The sequence below is a fragment of the Pelodiscus sinensis genome, chromosome Z, assembly GCF_052426305.1.
Source record: "Pelodiscus sinensis isolate ZL-2025 chromosome Z, ASM5242630v1, whole genome shotgun sequence".
Lineage (NCBI taxonomy): Eukaryota > Metazoa > Chordata > Testudines > Trionychidae > Pelodiscus > Pelodiscus sinensis.
This window is the reverse complement of record NC_143085.1, coordinates 6,761,491-6,773,501: the sequence shown is the minus strand read 5'-3', so window position 1 is coordinate 6,773,501 and position 12,011 is coordinate 6,761,491. Positions and strand designations below refer to the sequence as shown.

At 50.6% G+C, this 12,011-nt stretch overlaps 1 non-coding gene across 1 annotated transcript; it reads left to right on the top strand.

Annotated features, from left to right (window-relative positions):
• Nucleotides 1-2,768: 2,768 nt before the first annotated feature.
• LOC149520656 (U2 spliceosomal RNA) lies at nt 2,769-2,959 on the top strand. Its single transcript, XR_016348394.1, has one exon. It is a non-coding gene; the product is annotated as a U2 spliceosomal RNA (small nuclear RNA).
• The last annotated feature ends 9,052 nt before the right edge of the window (nt 2,960-12,011 follow it).

Below are 12,011 nucleotides of genomic sequence, written 5' to 3'. Positions count from 1 at the left end.
TTTCTCCCAGTTACCCCTGCAAAGTGCCCAATAACCATGATTAAAGAATTAAAATCATCTATAGGCTGAACTATTGTGTGCTATAAGACTTAGAACCAAAAGGGATCATATGGCCACTATAACACACTATACTTTGGGGGAGTGCCCTAGAACACATGCAATGTAAAGTATCAGGGGATGCTTATGAACCGCTAGAAGTCACCATTCTATCTAAATATGTTTCAGCAAAAACAACAAGGAGTTCAGCGGCACCTTAAAGACGTAGGCTGTCTACACTGGGCCACTTCTTCCGGAAAAGCAGTCGCTTTTCCGGAATAACTTGAAACCTATCTACACTGGCCGCTTGCTTTTCCGGAAAAGCAATGACTATCTACTGTAAAATTGTCAGTGCTTTTCCGGAAAAACTATGCTGCTCCCGTTCGGGCAAAAGTCCTTTTCCCAAAAAACTGTTCTGGAAAAGGGCCAGTGTAGACAGCCCAGTAGTCTTTGCCGCAAAAAAGCCCCGATCGCGAAAATGACGATCGGGGCTTTTTTCCGGAAAAGCGCGTCTACATTGGCCACGGACGCTTTTCCGGAAAAAGTGCTTGTCCAGAAAAGCATCCTGCCAATATAGATGCGCTTTTTCCGGAAATACTTATAACAGAAAACTGTTCCATTTTAAGCATTTCCGGAAAACGGTGCCAGTGTAGACATAGCCTAACAGTTTTATTATGGCATAAGCTTTTGTGAGTTGCAGCTCACTTCGTCAGATGCATGAAGCTAAAGAGTAGAAACAGATGGTAGAGATACAGGGATGGGAGAGTTACATTAGAGCTAATTCAATCGGGGTGGATGTGAATAAGAAGGTGTGAATACCTGAAGGGGAAATTACTCATTGTAATGACAGAGCCTCTCTCGGTCCCTATTCAGACCCATTCTGATGGTGTCAAATTTGCATATCCATTCCAGCTCAGCAGTTTCAGGTTACAGCCCTTTTTTCTTGAGAACGGCAACTTTCAAGTCTGTAGCTGTGCGTCCATAGAGGTTAAAATGTTCTCCCACTGGTTTTTGTATGTTAACATCCTTGACGTCCAATTCTATCCATTTATTCTGTAGCGCAGAGACAGTCCAGTCTGTCCAATCTGCTGGCGTACGGTGGCATATATCCTACGTACAGATGAATCAACCTTTGATGGCATGGCTGATGTGGTAAGGTGCTATGAGAGTGTCATTAGGGTAGATATGTGGACTCTGCCGGCAATAGGGTTTGTTGCAGGGATTGGCCCCTGAGTTAGTCATTCTGTCGTGGACTGCGTGGTTGGTGTTGAGCGTGTGCATCAGGTTGGGGGCTGTCTGTAAGTGAGGACTGGCCTGCCCCTCAAGGGCTGTGAGTGAGGAATCCTCCACTAGATTAGATCCATGATGATGCATTGGAGGGGTTTTAGCTGTGGGCTATAGGTAATAATCCAACAAAGAGAGCAACAGAACGGCACTGGCCGTTACCTACAGACCTCAGCTAAAACGTTAGATTCCAGTCATACATTTATCAAGCTCTGTTGAATATCTAATTGAGGTATTTGTCCCTACTACTGCATTATTTGGCATGAGCCATGTTGCCCACACCACTGTTAGAAAACTACCTTCAAGAAAAGATTTCACTGCACAGTTTCTCTCAATTCTTATTTTTCTCAATTGAGTGTAAGAATCGGGTATCAGCTCAGGGCAGGGTGTACATGCAGCAATCAGACAAGAGCAGCAAGGACTTGAATCAGTACTGCAAGATACTGTAAGTACTTTATGTACGCCTGGCGGTGAGTTTGAGAGAGTTACGCCGGAGCACATAGTACCACCAGCCCCCTCCCTGCATGGCAGCTGCAGGAGCAGGCAAGTTGGGAGCAGCACCTTGGGTAGTGACAGTCACGAACAGCTGGGAACTGCAGGGAGAGACATTGCTTTTCCTTCCGCCTCTCCCCAAGAAGCTAAAGCAGAGGCTTCTTTCCCTACAGTTCCCAGCTGTTTGCTGCTGCTTCTCCACACAGAGCACGCAGCTGGCAGCTGGAAGGAGGGGTAGCCGAGGGAAAGAGGGAGAGGTGTTTCTCAAGCTGTTGCGGGGACGGAGAGGTGGGGCAAACCTTTACACCATGCCCAACCTCTCCCAGCAGGAACCAACTGTCTCTGGCAGAAGCCTGTAGCCCCACAACTTTGCTGCAGAGAAGTGGGCTGTGCCCACGAAAGCTCATGATTCCATCTACATGTTTTGTTAGTCTATAAAGTGCTACCAGACCATTTGTGGTTGTTTTTTCTGTAACAGACTAACTCGGCTATCCCCTGAAGCTCAGCCCCTAGAGGTAGGTATGGGGGCGTTTCCAGGAACCTCACTGTAAGCGTAAGAGAGCAACCTGAGCCTCGTGGGCTGTGCTCTGGCCGCTCCCGGATCAAGCTTGCATACATTTTCTTTTGCTGCAAGAGTTAACAGTGAAAGACTACGTCACAGGAAGTGGGTTGGTTTATGCAATTTAGGAGTCTGTGTCAGCAACCAGGAACAGCAGCGAGAGGAACCAGATTGAACGAATTCTCACTTTTTTGAGCAGAATTGTGTGTTGAGTTCACTTTGAATTATTAGATTAGAGTCATGTGGTGGGGGCATTGTCACTTAGAGATTCATAGTGATCAAAGTCTCGTTGACGGCGCTTGGTCCCTGTCTTCCTGTCTCCCTGTCCGGGAGCTCCTCGTCGTGATGTGGAGAGCTCTCGGACAGGGAGGGCTGCCTCGATTTTTAGCGTATTGGTATCGCTTCTCGGCCTTTTGGCTAAGATCAAGTGTAGTATCTGTTCTTATCAGTTTAATATCTGATACGTCCTCTATCTGAGGACTATATATTAAATGGATTTTTGGAACAGGGAGATGGAATAGGAGCTTGCTCCATCCACTCCACGCATCGACCTGGTATTGCAGTACCTCCAGGAACGGTGCACCTCCCCTCGGGGAGAATACTGTGGTTACAAAAAATAGAATTGGTTTCACTAACAAGGTTAACTGTGTTGCACAGCATCTACCTACAAAACGTCTCTCGACATCAGCAATAGCTAAGAGGAATAAGATGGAGTGCCACCGAGACACAGTGGAGAAGAAATCAGTTGTATTTTCTAGTAGACAATCCACCCTAAATAAATAGCAAATAGTCCTGGAGCTCCTTAAAGAATAACAAAACACGTAGGTGGGATCGTGAGCTTTCATGGGTACAACCCACTTCTTCAGATGAATGGCGTAAAGCAGTCCAGTTTGCAAACAGCAGAGAGAGAGGGGATGGGGAAGGAAAGAGAAGGGAAGCAATGGAGAGAAAAATGCTGTCAATTAGAGTGTCCATGCTAAATGAGGCAAATAGAGTTGGCTATAAGTATTCTTTGCATTTTATGTCATTAGTACGTGGAAAGCAGCTGCCTATCCAAAGCGTCAAAACTTGTAAATGAAACCCAGTTCTGTCGTTTCTCTCTCCAGAGGACTTGTGAAATTACTTTGAAATAATACAGACACTTTTAGACCCATTAATGAGTGCCCGGGCAAGTTGAAATGTTCCCCAGCTGCTTTCCATCTGAGGCAGGTATTAATATACAGGCACATGAAAAGAAGGGAGTACCAATCAAGAGGAAGGCCAGCGATAACGAGTTCAATTCAGTCAGGGAGGATGTGGCCCGCTTCTAGCAGCTGATGTGGAGGTGTGAACACCAAGAGAGGAGAAACTGCTTTTGTAGTTGGCTAGCCATTCACAGTCTTTGTTCAATCCTAAATTGATAGGATCAAATTCGCAAATGAATTGTAGCTCTGTAGTTTCTCTTTGGAGTCTGTTTTTGAACTTTCTTTCTTGCAGGATGGCTATTTTTACATCTGCTAGTGTGTTTCCGAGGAGACTGAAGAGTTCTCTTACGGGTTTTTGTAGGTTACCATTCCTGATATCTGATTTGTGTCCGTTTATTCTTTTACGTTGGGACTGTCCGGTTTGGCCAGTGCATATGGCAGAGGGGCATTGCTGGCCCATGATGGCGTCTATTACATTGGTAGATGTGCAGGTGAATGAGCCCGTGATGGTGCGGCTGACGTGGTCAGGTCCTGTGATGGGGTTGCTGGTGCAGATATGTGGGCAGAGTTGGCACCGAGGTTTGTTGCAGGGACTGGTTCCTGAGTTAGAGTTTCTGTGGTGCGGTGTGTAGTTGCTGGTGAGAATTTGCTTCAGGTTGGCGGGTTGCCTGTAGGCAAGGACTGGCCTGCCTCCCCAGGTCTGTGAGAGCGAGGAATCATTGTCCAGCATGGGTCATATATCACTGATGATGCGTTGGAGAGCTTTTAGCTGGGGACTGTAGGTGATGGCCAGTGGTGTTCTGTTGGTTTCTTTGTTGGGCCTGTCTTGTCTCATAAAAGAAGGTGAACTAAAAGAAGGCAGTAAGTGGCTGCCAGAGATTGTCAACCTCCAATTTTTGCCAAAACATCCCCGATTTGTTCCCCACCCCTACGAGGAAGTGAAAGGAAAGGAAACGAAAAAACAACCACAACAACAACAAAAAGGAGGGCCACCATGGCACTGGGAACCCGAATTCTAGCCCAGAACCAGAAGGCTGCTCTGGTGGGCAGACCAGCTCAGCAGCCAGAGAGGCGACTTCCCTGGAGAAGGGAGTGTCAGAGGTTGGCCTGCATTTAATACCTCGGATCAGATAGAGGCAGCAGAAACTAGTTCACGAGAATTTGGGCTAATTGGCCCAGTGAGGAAAAATTTGGGGACAAGATGGCGCTGAAGACCCCAGATAAGACAACATTAGGAAGGAGGTGACAGAAATAGAGTCCTGGTGAAAGGGAAAACCCAGGGGTCCGGACCATACTTCATCATGAAGTAGGATCTCCTATCCTGGGTCACCTCCATAGAGGGAAGGTGGTACAGCAGCTCATAGTACTTCAGAAGCACCAGGAAGCCATATTAAGCCTTGCCCGCAGTCATCTGTTTGGGGACGGGGACGGGGGAGATCTCGGGGTAAGAGACCCAAGCACAGATCCTACAGAAGGTCTTTTGGCTGGGAGTACATGAGGATGTACGCTGGTATTGCACAGCATGCCCTGACTCTTAGCTGCACAGCCGTCGGACCCACGTGCAAACACCGTTCATGCCCCTCCGTCATAGAAGTCCCATTGGAGCATATTGCCATGGACCTGCTAGGACATTTAGAGAAAAGATGTGAGGTCACCAGTATACCCTGGTCATCTTAAACTACGCAACCTGGTACCCCGAAGCTATACCACTGCGGAATACATCCTCAAAAACAATAGCGAAAGCATTATTAGAAATCTTTACCTGGTTGGGACTACTGAAAGATATATTGACAGACCAAGGAACCCCATTTACATCAAAACTGAGCAAGAACCTCTGCATACCATACCATACCTCTGTAGCCATACCATAAGGACCTCTGTCCGAACCCTAAGGACTGGTTGAAAGGTTCAATCGAACCCTCAAAGCTATGATACAGAAACTAGTACGTCAAGATTGGAAGGACTGGGATACACTGCTACTTTCCCTGATGTTCGTTAGCCAGGAGGTACCTCAGGCCTCTATCTACTGGATTCTCACCTTTGAACTATTATATGGACACCACCCTCGAGGCATCCTGGATATTGGTGAAGAATTCTGGGAGGCAGAACCTAATACAGGGAAGAACATAAGTGAGCATGTCTTGCAGATGAGAGAGGAAATAGCCTGAGTCCCTCCCATTGTACAGGAACACATGAAAGGCCCAGGAGGCCCAGCAAACTCATTACAACTGCCAGGGAAGAGTTTGACTTTTCCAGCCAAAGCATTGAGTAATAGTGGTGGTGCCCAGGGCAGAGAGCAAGCTTTTGGCCCAATGGCAGGGGCATTATGAGTTGGTAGAAACTATGGGGGAGAATCAGCTATAACATAAGGCAGCCAGGATGCTGGAAAGAGTAATAGGCTTGTCACATGAATCTCTTCAAACCATGGTATTCCAGAGAGGTGTGTGTGGTCAAGCAGGACTCTCCAAACCAGGAAGATACCTCACACGATCAAGTCAAGATATCCCCTTTCCTGACATCACACCAAAAGAGTGTTGGTTGATCATCTTGATTACCTCATCGGGATGTGTTTTCAACTAAGCCAGGCTGAAAGACTGAGGTATATCACCACATTACCAGAAACCTTGGCGTCAAAATTACACTGAGACTCTATTGGGTCCCTGCTGAAAAGAGGGAAGGTGTTATGGCTGAAGTAGAGAGGATGTTGGAGTTGGGATTCATTGAGCTATCCCATAGTGAAAGGGGTAGCTCAATTGTTTCTGTGCCAAAGCCCAATGGTACCACTTGGTTCTGGAATGACTTTCAGCTGTTGAATGAAATATCCTAGTTTGACACATACCCTATACCCCGTAATGATGAGTTAGACGACTGCTTGGGCACCGTCCCTTTTTTGACAACCCTAGATTTAATGAGGGGGTATTGGCAGATTCCCTGGGGCAAAGAAGCAAAAGAAAAATCTGCATTTTCTACACCGAACGTCTTATTTAAATATTCTGTTCCCCCTTTCAGACTACATGGGCTCTTCTGCCGGACCATGAACACCTTTAGCGTATGCAGCACAACAAAGACGACGCGAGAGTATCCGGATGGTATTTGATCCTACAACCCTTCCAGTACTACACCTGAGGACTTATTTCAATATACTGTCCCCCCTTTCGGACTACATGGGGCTCGTGCCACCTTTCAACGCCTCATGAACAGCTTCCTATGCCCCTATGCGGGTTACGTGGCAGCATTCCTCAACAACATCATGATTCATACCCCAATTGGGAGACTCATCTAGAAAACTGGAAGCGGTGATGAATACCCTAAGACAGGTCCGCCTTATGGCTAACCCAGCCAAGTGCGCCCTGGGACTTGGTAGTGCGAAATACTGCAGCTATATTGTAGGAAGAGGAATGGCGTAACACCAGGTGAATAAGCTGGAGGCCATTCAGAACTGGCCTCGGCCCAATAGCATTCCTGGGTATGGTGGGGTATTATAGATGGTTCGTTCCCTATTTTGCCACCAGAACAAGTCCCCTGACAGATCTGATAAAAGCCCTGGGTCCTGATACGGTGAAGTGGACTGAAGCAGCCGAAAAGCTGTTTGCTGGGCCGACGATTTACTCTTCCAACAGACCATGAATGCCATTCATGCAGAGCACTAGCCACTACAAGTCTCAGCAGCTGGATGGGGTGGGGAAATGCACAACCCCTTAAACTCCATGCATCCGAAGAAGTGGGCTGTGCCCACGAAAGCTCATGATAACAACCTACATTTTTGTTGAAACAGAAACCAGGACTATGTAGCACTTTAAAGACTAACAAGATGGTTTATTAGGTGATGAGCTTTTTGTTAGTCTCTAAGGTAGGTGTTGCAGGACTATTTGTTGTTTTTCAAGTTTCTCCACAGTATTGTCAGTGGGCCCTAGAGGGCACCATGCACCTTCTCCAAACCTGGAGTATCGGTCAAACTCACCCCAGGAAAGGAGAAAACAGGGTGGCTCTTGAAATGAAATACAATACAATTAAATTAAATTAAAATTAAATGTGGCTGCCTCCACAATCGGCATTTGTCTCCATGTAAATATCAAGCTGCCCCCTCCCAGAGAGAGAGCAGGGAACCAAAGATTAAATTCTTACCGACTCCAAAGTTGTGTGGTGCTTGTGGATCCGCTACATGTCTCTGCAAAATATTCAGAGGTTGGGGCCTGTTGTTCTTAATGCTCCACCTCAAACCGAAATTACTGCACATGTGTGTTCTGTCTCTAAGGCTACGTCTACACGGCAGGTTTATTTTGGAATAGGCAGTTTCAGAAGAAATATTCCGAAACAGCTTATTTCAAAACAGAGCATCTACACACCCAAAGCTTACGGAAATAGCACTGAGCTATTGGATGGATTAGACGCTAACCCGCATTTAAGGCCACCCTTGTTCTAGAATCTGATTTGTCAATTTTATATGTGTTCACATTTTTTTGATTGTATCCCTTTGGTATATATGGCCATGCCACTTCTCTTTCACAATTTTGATCTGGCCCACGAAAACTAATAAACCATCTTGTTAGTTTTTAAAGCACTGCATAGTCCTCTCTTTTGTTTCAGCTACACCAGCCTAACACGGCTACATCTCTATTACCTCCTAGAGGGACAGCAAAGCCTCTTCTCTTGTCTGCTGCGGTTGCCCTTGCAGACACCTCAGCTCTTTAGCCATGGAGCTGGAGCTGCCTCTGGGGAGTCTACGGCTATTGCAGCAACTCATGCAGCAGTTTCTGCAGGCTGCCTCCCAGGCCCTGCGGGATCCCAACCCGCAGCTCTGCTTGAAGACCCTCCTCTGCTCTCTGCAGGTGCGGTTCATGCTGCTGAAGCGCACCCGCCCTCCCCTGCACCCTGTGCATGGCCACTTCTGGCGTCTGGACACCAGTGCTGACCGGTTCGTCATGGAACAGGGGGGCGACCAGCAGTAGCGCCAGAATTTCCGGAGGAGGGAGGACACCTTTTTGGAGCTCTGTGACCCTCACGTGAGACATGCCAACTCCGTCCAGAAGCAGGTTGCCATCGCCCTGTGGAAGCTCGCCAAGCCGTACAGCCATTGATCCGTTGGGAACTAGTTTGGCGCAGGGAGATTAACCGTCGGGGCCGGGGTCATGCAGATACGGCGCGCTCAGGCTCGTGTCCCAGGAAGGGAGTGGACTCTGGAATGGGGTTCCCTTAGGATAGGGGGAATGCTGGTGGTACAAGCCCCATCCCTGGGAGGTGTTTTCAGGCCTGCCCTCACAAAGCCCTGCCAGGGGACGGAGTAAGGGGGAGGTTTGCTCCTGGGATGTGTGTGTGGGGTGGGGGAGAATGGGAATTTGGGTTTGGGGGCCTCCTGAGGGCTCTGGCCACCCTCTGTTTGTCTGTCTCCAGGTGGTACAGGCCATCAACACCACCCTCCTGTGCAAGGTCATCCGTGACACCATTGTCGCCAGCTTTGCTGCCATGGGCTTCCCCAAATGTGGGAGGGGGGATTACTGATGGCACCCACAGCTGCATCCGGGCCCCTGACCGCCGGGCATCTCTCTACATCAACTAGAAGGGATACTTCTCGATGGTCCTGCAGGCCGTCATGCACCACTAGGGCCAGTATTCGGACACCGATGTTGAGTGGTGGGGGAAGGCGCACGACACCCGCGTGTTCTGGAAGCTGCACGCCAAAACTTTTTCCCGCACGCCATCAGGGTCGGGGACGTGGACATGCCCATGTGCATGGTGGGCAACACAGCCAACCCTCTCTTGCTCTGGCTCAGGAAGCCCTACACCAGCCACCTTGACCCCTCCACGTAACAACAATTTCTGGCTCAGCAGGGACTGCATGGTGGTGGAGGCCACTCTCAGGCATCTGAAAGTGCGGTCCAGATGCCTCCTGACCTGGCTGGATGTCAGGAAGCGGAACATCCCACACAGGGTGGCGGTGTGTTGTGTGCACCCCAATATTTGTGAACAGAAGGGGGAGACATTTCTACCAGGGAGGGGGGCAGAGGCTGACCGCATCAGCAAGGCCTTCAAGCAGCTGTGCACGGCTGCCCTCTGGCAGGCCCATCAAGGCACAGTACACAACCAGGAGGCCCTGAGGGAAAGTTTCTTACAAGGACCCCAGTGCTACTCTTCCCAGGGCCTCCCCACTAGGGGTCTGTGCCTAGCCCCTCTCTGCCTTTCCTCCCAACTCATCCCCTGCAGAGACAATCAAACAGACTTTTTTTTGTTAAACAAACTCTGTATGGTTTTAATCTGGGGTCAAAATAACTGGGGAGGGATTGGGGAAAGAACCTGGGAGAGGGGAGAAGAGAGGGAATGGGGGGGGGGGATGAAAACCTTGGAGGGGAGAGGAGCAGCTCAAGGATGAGGCTGGTAGTGGCACCTGGCTCTGGGGATCCCAGCACCATGGGTGTGGTGGCCACAGCGCAGGGAGGGAATGGGCTTGGGGAAGAAGCAGGAGGAGCCGGGGAAGGATCAGGGGCAGGTGCGGAAGTGAGAGCAGGTGCAGGCCACATACTGATGACCAGGGCTGGCACAGCCGCGCACGTGGTGCGGCCCTGCTCCAGCATCTCCTGCTAGCTGTCTCCCTGCAGCTGAAAGTCTTCCTGAAGCCTGCGGTCGAAGGTCTGCTCTATGGACAGTGTGCCGTGAGGTGCTCCCTCTGGACGTCATCCCTAGGTCTCCAGTGCCTGCGGGTCCCTCGGAACTGCCCCGGGTGGTGTTGACCGCCCCCCTCTCGCAGCTGGCCTGGCGGTGGAGAATAAAGAGAGACGGTCAGACATCCCAGCCTTGCCCTCCTCCCTGAGCCAAGCGAGCGTTGTCGGCTCAGACGATGGCGATGTGCTTGGCGCAAGGCCCTGTGCGCTCTGGCCAGAGGGCCCTTTCCTGCAGGGGAGGGAATCCTCACTACCCATCTGCCCCAGAGACAAGCAGTCATGTGAAGATGCTGGGCAGGCCAGGATCATGCGGGCAGGAGGGGGGACCACAGGTTGGCTGGGCTTCCCTCTGTGCCACCGGGTTGAGCAGTGGCGGCACCCCACAGGGAGAGGACTTGTACCACTGCCCACTGGAGGGCGCAGGTGTGTGTGAGCGGCAGATGCTCCTGCACCTCGCTGCTCTGTCCCCGGGAGCAGATGCTGCCCGGAGAGGGCAGGCATGCTGTGTGCCGCGCAGTACTGCTGTGTGTGTCCCCCTAGCCTTCTTCTAGTGGTGGCTTGTGGAGAGGCAGTGTCCCACCCCGGTGTCACGAGTATGGCAGGCCTCTCCAGACACCCTGTGGGGAGGGGTCCTCTGGTGCAGCCTTCTGGGGCTGTGCGCCCTGGAGTGTCGTGCCACCTGCACCCACATGCTCTCATGTGCACAGGCCAAGCCAGGAGTGTGCCCAGTTCCTCACCTCCCATCTCCTGCAGCCTGTGTGTACAGTGGCCGTGAGTCAAAAGGGTGACAGAGCTCAGCTCATCTGGCTCCTCCTCTTCCTTCCCCTGGGAGGGCAACCATCCTGAGTCCGCTATGTGGGGGACTGCGCCGCCCCCTAGGATGCAGTCCAGCTCCTGAAGAAAGGGCAGGTGTGGGGGTCTGCCCTGGAGCGGAAGCTGCGCTCTCAGGCCCTGGTGTATGCCTGGTGGAGCTCCTTCACTTTCATCCGCACCTGCTCCTGGGTGCACTTGTGCCTTCGTTGGCCAGGGGCTCAGCCATCCAGCATAGACATCTGCATTCCTGGGTTTGGTACGGGGATCCTGGAGGTTTGCCTCCTTGCCCCAGACCTCAATGAGATCCAGGATCTCTGCACCAGACTAGGGAGGCGTGTGCCTCCGTCAGGCCTATGCAGGCTCCAGGGGGTGCTGGCGTACTCCCTGGGAGCTGTGGAGGGCTGGCTGGGAGCAGGAGACTGGCTCATTTTTCTAACCATTGAGGCAATGGCAGCAGCTGAGTGGCTCAGGGCTGTCAGGGCCTCTTGTCTGCCACAAGCCCTTTCCCCTGAAGCTGCAGTTTTAAGGGCTCCAGTGGAAGGAGGCACTAGAGTTTGGCTGAGTGGAGACAGAGCGGCCAGCAGGAGACCTTGGGAAGGGCTGGAGGCCCCTTCTTTTGAAATAACTGCAGCTGTCCTGACTACACACCCCTTCTTCAAAATAGCTATTTCCATTGAGGCGTTATTCCTCGCAGAATGAGGTTTACCAACGCTGAAAGAAGCCGCCTGTCGTTTAGAAATAATGTTGAAATAACTCACTTGCCGTGTAGACGCTCGCTCTATTATTTTGAAATAACGACCGTTATTCCAAAACAACGTTGCTGTGTAGACCTACCCTAAGTGCCTGGAGCAGGTTGTTGCTGGGGTTAAATGCGGGTGAAACTAGACTGTTTGCCAGACTTCGCATGAGAAATCTCAGTCCAGGCAGTGTTAAGCAGCGGAGTTCAGTAAATAATGCCCTTTTATTGTGATTAGTGTGCAGCATGTA